This window comes from Natator depressus, chromosome 6 (genome assembly GCF_965152275.1).
Source record: "Natator depressus isolate rNatDep1 chromosome 6, rNatDep2.hap1, whole genome shotgun sequence".
In the NCBI taxonomy this organism is placed as follows: domain Eukaryota; kingdom Metazoa; phylum Chordata; order Testudines; family Cheloniidae; genus Natator; species Natator depressus.
Genome location: NC_134239.1, coordinates 3,815,514 through 3,825,541, shown reverse-complemented (window position 1 = coordinate 3,825,541; position 10,028 = coordinate 3,815,514).

Below are 10,028 nucleotides of genomic sequence, written 5' to 3'. Positions count from 1 at the left end.
ACTCAATTCCTCCTTTTTTTTTTCTTGATAACAAAAGTCCAAGTAAACCAAAGTCTAAACAAAAGTCCAGCTCAAGCAAGGTTCTCCACGAAGGGTCTGTTCATCTTCCACTTCTTCTCTTGGAGTGTAACCACGACACATATGCTTGGTCCCTCAGAGATGAAGCAGAACTTCCATTCACCCTCTTCCATGAGTTCCAGCCTTGGGCCCGGGCCCTGGCCCTCACAATGTTCGTTGTCTAACAGTAGTGTATAGGAGCCTCCCTTTCAATAAACTTGAATAAACTTCAATAAACTGTAGAGCTGCTATCACATTCTCAGTGGACTCCCTGTTGTCATTTCCAAGCTGATGAATCTGAAATCTTCTGATATAATACGGAGTGCATGGACATTTAAATAGATAAATAGATCTGGTGTCTCTGTGGTTCCTTCATACGACTTCCGTTGTGCAAAGAGCGAAAGGCCCGGAATTTGGAGGCAAGGATGGGATCCTGTCCAGGAATATGGCAGACTGGAGTGTGACTGCAGGAGCCCAGTGAAACTGAACAATATTTCCACTTTTAAGAACAGAATCCAAAAGAAAACAAGACACCGTATAACTATCAGGCTGGATTAAGAACGTTGGCAGAACATTATCGTATTTAGGTCGACTTACCACAGCGTCTTCACAGCGCTGAGTCGACTGCCACCGCTGCCCCGTCAACTTCGCTTGCGCCTCTCGCAGCGGTGGAGTACTGGAGTCGACAGGAGAGCGCTCGGGGATCGATCGATCGCTTCCCGCTGATCCGGCGGGCAGTGTAGACCTGCCCACAGTGCAATAGGAATGCTTAGTGTAGTGCCAGAGAGATTTTAAGTGAGGTACACGTTCCTGGCATGGAGAGCTGGACATGGTTTCTGCAAGCAGAGTGCAATAGGAAGCCATCAGCAATTGCACGTACAAATTGGGTGACTGTGTGAGAAAGTTGGGATGAGTGGGACCAGGGGTGGGTGGGTGGAGGAGAGATACGAGATGGTCCCCACACATCCCATTGTAGGCTTGAGTAAACTTGTGGATAGCTTGATTTGAGCACAAGGTTAAACTGTAAACAAGGGTGTGAGAGGCTGTGTGCTGGAGACGGTATTTTCCAGCTACTTGCGATAACTGGGACCAGCCTGAACAGATATGCTTAAAATATACATAAGAACTGCCACACTGGGTCAGACCAAAGGTCCATCTAGCCCAATATCCTGTCTTCCAACAGTGGCCAGTGCCAGGTGCCCCAGAGGGAATGAACAGAACAGGTAAACATCAAGTGATCCATCCCCTGTCGCCCATTCCGGGCAAACAGAGGCCATTGATGGACCTATCCTCCATTAACTTATCTAGCTCTCTTTAGAATACGGTTATAGTTTTGGCCTTCACAACATCCTCTGGCAAAGAATTCCACAGGTTGACTGTGCGTTGTGTGAAGAAATACTTCCTTTGGTTTGTTTTAAATCTGCTGCCTATTCATTTCATTTGGTGGCCCCTAGTTCTTGTGTTATGAAAAGGAGTAAATAACACTTCCTTCTTTACTTTCTCCATACCAGTCATGATTTTATAGACCTCTATCATACCCCCCCTTAGTCGTCTCTTTTCCAAACTGAAAAGTCCCAGTCTTATTAATCTCTCCTCATATGGCAGCTGTGATAAATGAAGGGGGATGGGGGTAGCTCCCTTTTACGGACACCCAGCCAGCCAGTTAGCTATAAAATTCCTCTTGGTAGCTGTTCTCTACTTGCTTTACCTGAAGAGGGTTAACAAGTCCTGACCAAAATAGTGGGCACCTGACCAAAAGAGCCAATGGGAGGGCTAGAACTTTTTAAAATGGGGGAAAAAAACCCTTCCCTTTGCCTCTGTGTTGTGGGTCTCCAGGAAAGAGGGGAACAGGGAGCAGTTATGCTGTGAGAAGCTTTAAGTCAGCTATGAAAAACCATCAGATCCTACCTAAACTGAGCCCCAGAAATGTAAGTAAATTCAGGGAATGCCTAGGAAGATGTGATTAGGATTATTTCTTTTAGTTTTCATTGTGGACTCCTCTGTATTAACTCCAGATGCTTTTGTTTTGCTTGTAACCTTTAAGCTGAACCTCAAGAGAGCGATCTTGATGCTTAATTTTTGTAACTTTTTTTTAAGATCTAGCAAAAAGCCTAAGTGCCAGATGTATTTTCTTTTTAATAAAATTTACCTTTGTTAAGAACAGAATTGGATTTTTGGTGTCCGAAGAGGTTTGTGGATATGTTGTTTCATTAGCTAGTGGCAACAGCCGATTTCCTTTGTTTTTCTTTCTCAGCTCTTCCCCGGAGGGGGGGTGAAAGGGCTTGAGGGTACCCCACAGGAAGGAATTCCCAGGTGCGCCTTTCTGGTTTCAAGGGGGTTTTTTGCATTTGGGTGGTGGCAGCATCTACCCATCCAAGGTCAGAGAGAAGCTGTAACCTTGGGAGTTTAATACAAGCCTGGAGTGGCCAGTATTAATTTTTAGAATCCTTGCGGGCCCTCACCTTCTGCACTCAGAGTGCCAGAGTGGGGAATCAGCCTTGACAGCAGCCGTTCCATGCCCCTAATAATTTTTGTTGCCCTTTTCCGAACCTTTTCCAAGTCTAATATATCTTTTTTGAGATGGGGCAACCAAACTTGCACGTAATATTCAAGATGTGGGCGTACCATGGATTTATGAGGCAATATGATATTTTCTGTCTTAGGTCTCACAAGGTGAGGACACAAGCAGTTGGTCCTTCCACCATCTGCAGAGTGACTGGTCCTTACATGAGCAATATGATGTCCAAACCAACTAGATTCAAGAAGTAGTAACTAGCAAAAACGTCAATAAATTGTGGAGTGTGAGACATGATTTGGAACTATGTTATCACCCTGTACCTAACCCCCGCTGCCTAATAAAGTAGGCTCAGTGACAAGCTGGAGTCGAACTGAGTTTTTGGACCCCAGAGAACTGGACGGAGCATTCTCCCGGAACAGGACGAGGTGTTCTAGATAACCCGAGTAGAAAAAGATCTCAGAGGGAATCCTAGCACCCCCAGCCGCTTCTAATTCCAAACATCAAGTCCAGACTCTCACAACATATCCTACACCTAACCAGGGCAGAGGTGTCAAAAATAAATGTGTGTTAACATTGCCAGAGACAGAGTTCAGACTTTGCATTAGAATGCGAGCTAGCAGAATGCGATGTGCGCGTTGTCTTCTTTTCATCTGTTGATCGTTCATGGGACTTTGTTCTGGCAGCGCACCCAGGCGGCACTAGCTTAACGTGACGTGTGGGTGGTATGGTAAGTTAAGTTAACCATGTGTCCTTTAACTAGACATTTCCTTTTTTAATCCCTGGAATTGCATGGGCGGGTTTTGCACTTAAGTGATCTTAGCTCCAAACAAGGGTTTCCATGGTAGGATCCCTGATTCAAATAGGAAATAAAATCAGCAGAGAGGATCCTTCCCAAATCCAGTTCCAGGAACAACCCTTAAAAGGAAAGGTAGAAAGGGTGAGCAAGGCTATCTATAGCAGAAGAGGAGAAATAAGTGAGAGAGGACAGCTAAGATATGAGGATACAGGAAAAGACTGGCCAGGTTAACTTCAGACAGGAGATGAGGAACCAGGTTCTCCTTTCCATGACCCCAGGTGTAAATCCAGAGTGACTCCACCCATGCCATTGGAGCAGGGCCAGATTCTGATCTCAGGAACTCCAGTGTAAATCTGGAGTGACCCCACGGAGGTCAATGGGAATAGGAAAGGGAGAAGGGAGTGAAGAGAGGACAGAGAACATCCAACATGCAGCACACAGGACAGTTAGCTGGCCCAGATGCTGGAGAAATATGCATGGGGAAATGGAGGGAAGAATTTACCCATAAGGCCATGAGTTTGGATGGTGCAGAGGACAAAATACATTAGACATGGAAGGAGACTTTAGTAGACATTCCAATTCACTTTGGTTGGAGGGTGAGTGTTGGGACATAAACAACTGAGGCAGGGGAGGAACATCTAAGTACGGTACTGCCGCCTGACGTCAGTCACCACTGCGGGTACCCTGATGCTTTTACACAGCCAATAAGAGGGGCTAAAATCTGGAGTAGCAGGCTCCATTTTTGAACAGATCATGATTTAGAACAAAGAAAAGCGAATTTCTAACTTTGCCGTTCCCCTCTTCACTCGCTGACAGGAGGAAGTTCAACACGCAGCTGAAGACGCCTGGCCAGGGTGACTCATAGCTGCAGCCAAACAGGACAAGAAGTATTGGAAGAAATCAACTCTGGCCATGAAAACAAAGAGCCCTTCTGAAAGGACAGTTCAGCTGGGGACCAGAGCAGCTGGGGACAGCACACGGGCATTTCCTGGTGCAGTTGTAAAACGGCTGCAAACGCAGTCAGGAAGGAGCAAAAAGCTTCCGTTTTGGTAGCTGATACAGCAAAGTTCAGTGGCCCCTAAGGAACAAAGTTCATCTATGGGGCAAACCACAGAGCAGACACTCCCTCTCCTTCCCCTTTTCACACACTGCTCTAATTGTTTTCTACTCAGGAATTCAGTTCCTGCTGCTGCTCTGTCAGAGAGACCAGGGACATCCTGTCAAACCAGTTGCAAAGACACATGTTGAATATCACAGAAAAGGATCTTAGAACATCAGGGTTGGAAGGGACCTCAGGAGGTCACCTAGTCCAACCCCCTGCTCAAAGCAGGACCAACCCCCAACTAAATCAACGCCCAGCTGCTGATGCTGACCCAGAGTTTGGAGGCCTCTCCTGTGCCCCCGCGACCCTGAAGAGGGATTCTCAAACTAGGCATTCCCCTACCTTCCTCACCGGCGTGGCCCCGCAGGAGTTCTCTGCGCACACGTAGGACAAAGGACAGCAGGTTGGAACATGGTGCGAATGTCCAAGGGGTTAAGGCACTCCCCTGTGGTATGAGTAGGCTTGGAAGGACGAGACTTCTGTCAGTAAACAGCGATTTCGCCATACGCACACAAGCCGACAAAAATATATTTCCATCGATGGTCATTGAAATTTACAGACAAACGTTGCATGAAAGCTTATTAGGGCTTGATTTGAGGCTGGTTACTTTGTACATTGTGACATGGGATGTTGATAATTTTGTTTGAAGAGTTATAAAGTTTTAACTTTTTGAACCTTAACCTCAACTGTCATTAAATAATTATTGTTTGACCCTCTCCTACCGTCCAACCCCGCCATGATTCCCCAGAAATATGAAAATGTAACTGGATAAAAATCAGAAAAAATGCTTAAAAACAAACAGCAATATTAACCGTCAAAATTATTTAAAAATATATATATCCAGATCTGCCAAGTTGAGGTGCGGAAGATCAGGGTTCGAATTCCTGCTGCAAATCAAGCACAGCTGAGATTTGAACCTGGTGCTCCTACATGCTATGGGGCCGGGCTAACCCCATGGCTCTTCTGGGTTGGAGTTTTCTTGGTCATCCCTGTTGAACCTGTTCTATGTTGTATAACGAGGTAAATGGCTGGGATGATTTAGTTGGGGCTGGTCCTGCTTTGAGCAGGGTATTGGACTAGACAGGGGTGAAAGTCAGTCTAGGGACTTACCGGTATGGGGCTGGGCTGGGGCTGGCTCTGGCCCCTGGAAGGGGCAGGGCCTCGGGCCGAAGGGGCGGGGCTGGGGGAGGTCAGAGCCGGCAAGTGTCTTCTTCCCCCTCCCCGGGGTAACAGCGGCAGCCGGGGGCTCTGGCAGCGGTTTAAAGGGCCCTGGGCGGTAGCGGCGGCCGGAGCCCTGGGCCCTTTAAATCATCCCCGGAGCCCTGCCATTGCTTGCCCAGGTCTCCGGCAGCAGGGCTCCGGGGACGGGGCTCCAGCCACCACTACCGCCCCAGGCCCTTTAAATGGTCCCCGGAGCCTGCTGGGAGCCGCAGGTCCTTTAAATTGCACCTGCAGAAGCCGATCCACCCCGGTACGGTGCACTGGCTCTTGCCGGTATGCCGTACCGGGGCGTACCGGCTTACTTTCACCTCTGGGACTAGACGACCTTCTGAGGTCCCTTCCAACCCTGATATTCGATGAGGCTATGAAATATTTACTGGGGCTGAGAAGGAGCAAGACTCCGTGGCCCTGCGATTAGCGCATTCACCTGGGATATAACAGAACCAGGTTCCCGTCCCTCGGCCGTTTAATGATTTGTACAAAGCAGAGCAGCTCCAACAGGAGGGACTGAGCCAGGGCCAATGCGGAGTTGCCAGCAGCATCCTGGTGAGAGCACAGACCTGTAGTGTCAGAGCCCCCTGGTCAAGTCACTGCTCCTATGACTAGTAAATTACCTGTCACCGCAGGAGAGACTGGCTGCGACCCGCCCTGCTCCCATGAACGAGCTGCCCTCATCCTCCTCGGGGACGCCCACAGCACCAGGGCAAACATTCAGATTAAAACTCACTTCGATTTTGCCGGTCGGGGCGGGGGGATTAAATATGGTTCCCCTCACAGTGTGACCAAACAGCAATAGGCCCAGCCTCAAGAAGCCCAGAGGGCAGGGTTCAGGGCAACCGAACCCTCAGCCGCGTACCTCAGTGGAGCGGTCTGTCTGCAGGAGGGAAGGGGCAAGTCTTTGGCGGGCTGGAGTCTGAGCCGGGGGCCTGTTTCCGGCTGGATCCCCTCCAGAGGGGCAAGGGTAGAGCTGAAATCCTGCAGCTGGTGTTTGGGGGCACAGGCCTGGGAGAGCTGGGGTCTGCGGGGCGCTCTGACGGTTGAGACCACCCGGGACGGAGAGGGATTTAGTTGTTTTTTTCCCAGTGGGGGGAGGGGATGTTAATTTTAAAAGGATCCCCTAGAAAACTGGATGGTTGAACATGGGCCTGTTGCTGCCCTGTGTGTGTGTGTGGGGGGGGGAGTCTGATCCCTCTGCGTGGGGGGAGGGGAGGGGCGATGGAGAGCTGCGAGGCAAGGAACCGCGGACATGCAGGTGGTGGCTGGGGGGCTGCATGGGGGGGGGGGGGCTTGCACAAGGGAGGCAGGCTGCAGCGGTGCTGACTGATGCAGGGGAAGCTGTGGCCAGTGGGGAGCGCAGGGTTGCCCGGGAGGTCGGCCCTGGAGTTCGGTGCTGTCAGGGGCACAGCTGTAGGCGTGGCAGGGTGGGGGGGGACAATTGCTGTGGGCTAACAGGGGTCCCAGCGATCACAGATAGGATCAGGACTGTTCAATATTTAATTAATGGCCCAGGATTACAGGGTGAAGAGTGAGAGGGGAAATTTACTGACACTACCAAATTATTTTGGTGTGGGAGGATTGTGAAGGGCTCCAGGCTAAAAGATGCAGATAACTGGGTAACGGGACGGCCGGTGAAATGCAGTGCAGAAAGGGTGAGATTGCACAGGGGAAGGAACCGTTTCAATGGCGCGATAGGACAATATCAGAAAGCCAAACTAACCAAAATCCTGGCTAGAGCACTGAGGAGAGACTCCATCTACGGGACACAAGAGGGAGCCATTGCCCCATCCAGCCATCCCTTCCCTAACCCAAAGCAGAGACAGGCTATAAATAGGTTTGAAAGTACTAGATTATTATCAGTAAATGTGGGTAAACGTCGATTTCACCCTACCCGCACAAACCGGTGGAAACATATTTCCATCCATAATCATCGACATTTACAAAGAGACAAAGTAAGAAAATTCCTGCCCCAGCATTTATCAGAGTTTGATTTAAGGCTATTGACTTTGCACACTGTGACATGCGATGTTGACCATTTCTGTTTTAATGGTTATAAAGCTTTAACTTTTTGCATCTCAACATCTACTGTCTTTATATAATCACTGTCTGACCCCCGCTGTTGTCTGGCCCTCCCCCAAAATACCCTCGCAATAGTGAAACCTCAAATTGATAAAAATCACCAAAAATCCATCAAAATTATTTTTTAAAACTCCAGTTCTCCCAAGCCTACTTAAAGTCGACTTCCCTTTTCCCCATATAACTTCATTTAATCACAGTAGTTTATTCCATCTAGTTCCCTATTTTTCCCTCTACTCTATCGGGCAAAATAGTATAATATCTTAATATTTGACATCTATATTTCAATCCACTCATTCACAGACAGGGAAAAAGGGAAGTCTCTTCAATCTACACCAGTGGTACATTCTGGCGCAAGGCTTCAAATATTGACTTTCCTCGGGCTATTTAGAAAGTCTTAAGAAACCCCTCAATTAAACGTCTGAGGGTTTTTTTGATTCTTTCAGGCCTCTGTCCTGCCTTTTCTAGAAGATCTTGATGGCTGAGCAATTCTTAAACAGTTTGAATTTAAATAACAACAATAACTAAGAAAGATGTCAAATAATTGGCTCAATTGGGATTATTTAATCAGAGATTATTAGTCAAAAATTAACAGCAGAATACAGAAAGGAAAAGTATACATAAGAGTGGCCATACTGGGTCAGACCCATGGTCCAGCTAGCCTAGTATCCTGTCTTATGACTGTGGCCGGTGCCAGACGCTTCAGAGGGAACAAACAGAACAGGGCAATTTCAAGCAATTCATCCCCTGAGGTCCAGTCCCGGGTGCTGGCAGTTGGAGGCTTAGGGACACCCAGAGCACGGGGTTACATCCCTGACCATCTTGGCTAATAGCCATTGATGGACCTATCCTTCGTGAACTTATCTAATTTGTTTTAACCCAGTTATACTTTGGCCTTCACAACATCCTCTGGCAAGGAGTTCCACAGGTTGACAGTGCGTTGTGTGAAGAAGTACTTCCTTTTGTTTGTTTTAAATCTGCTGCCTATTGATTTGATCGGGTGACCCCTAATACTTGTGTTATGTGAAGGGATAAATAACACTTTGCTATTCACTTTCTCCACACCAGTCATGATTTTATAGACCTCTACTATATTCCCCTAGTCTTCTTTTTTCTCAGATCCTCATCTTTTTAATCTCTCCTCAAATGGAAGCTGTTCCGTACCCATAATCATTCTTGTTTTTCTTCTCTGGACCTTTTCCCATTCTAATATATGTTTTGGGACGGGGTGACTAGCACTGCATGAAGTATTCAAGGTGTGGGCTTACCATGGATTTATATAGAGGCAGTACGATCTTTTCAGTTTTATTATCTATCCTTTCCCTAATGGTTCCTAGCATTCTGTTAAGCTTTTTTGACTGCCAGCTGCACTCTGGATAGATGTTTTCAGAGAACTATACTAAACCAGTCTGGACAACAGTTTAGCAGCATTGGATTCTTCCAGCTAGCTCCTAAAATTATGTCCCCTTATATACTGGTATAGAACAAAGACAATCCTTTCTCATGATTTGATTTGATTTTGAATCAATAAGCCAATGACAGCTGTAATTACTTAATTACCACTGGGAAAATTTGCAATCACAATTAGCTCTTAAGGCTTAGACATTAATCAGTAGATTACTGGTTAGCTGTTACACTGATTTCAGAACACATCTGCTACACCAGATGTTCCTTGTCCATTTTGTCCATTATGAATCTTACCAATTACAGTACATTTATGTATATTCCTTATCAATTACACTATTTTGTCTATTACAACGCACTTCTATAGAAACAGGAATCCCTTTATAGACTATGCGGCTTTCCAGAAAAGAGACAAAGGAAATGACCTATGGACTGTGAACCTCTTTTCATGGTATCTGATTTACATAATGGATTCATGCATTCCAAGGCCAGACGGGACCATTGTGATCATCTAGTCTGATTTCCTGTGTAACACAGGCCGGAGAACTGCCCCCAAATAATTCCTAGAGCAGATCTTTAGAAGAAACATCCAGTCTTGATTTAGAAATTATCAGTGATGGAGAATCCACCACGACCCTGGGGAAATTGTTCCAATGGTTAATTACTCTCACTGTTAAAAATCTACGCCTTATTTCCGGTCCAAATTTTTCTAGCTTCAACTTCCAGCCATTGGATTGTGTTAGACCTTTCTCTGCTAGATTGAAGAGTCCATTATTAAACATTTTTCCCCCTGTAGATAGGTATAGACTGTGATCAAGTCACCCCTTAACCTTCTCTTTGTTAAGCTAAATAAATTG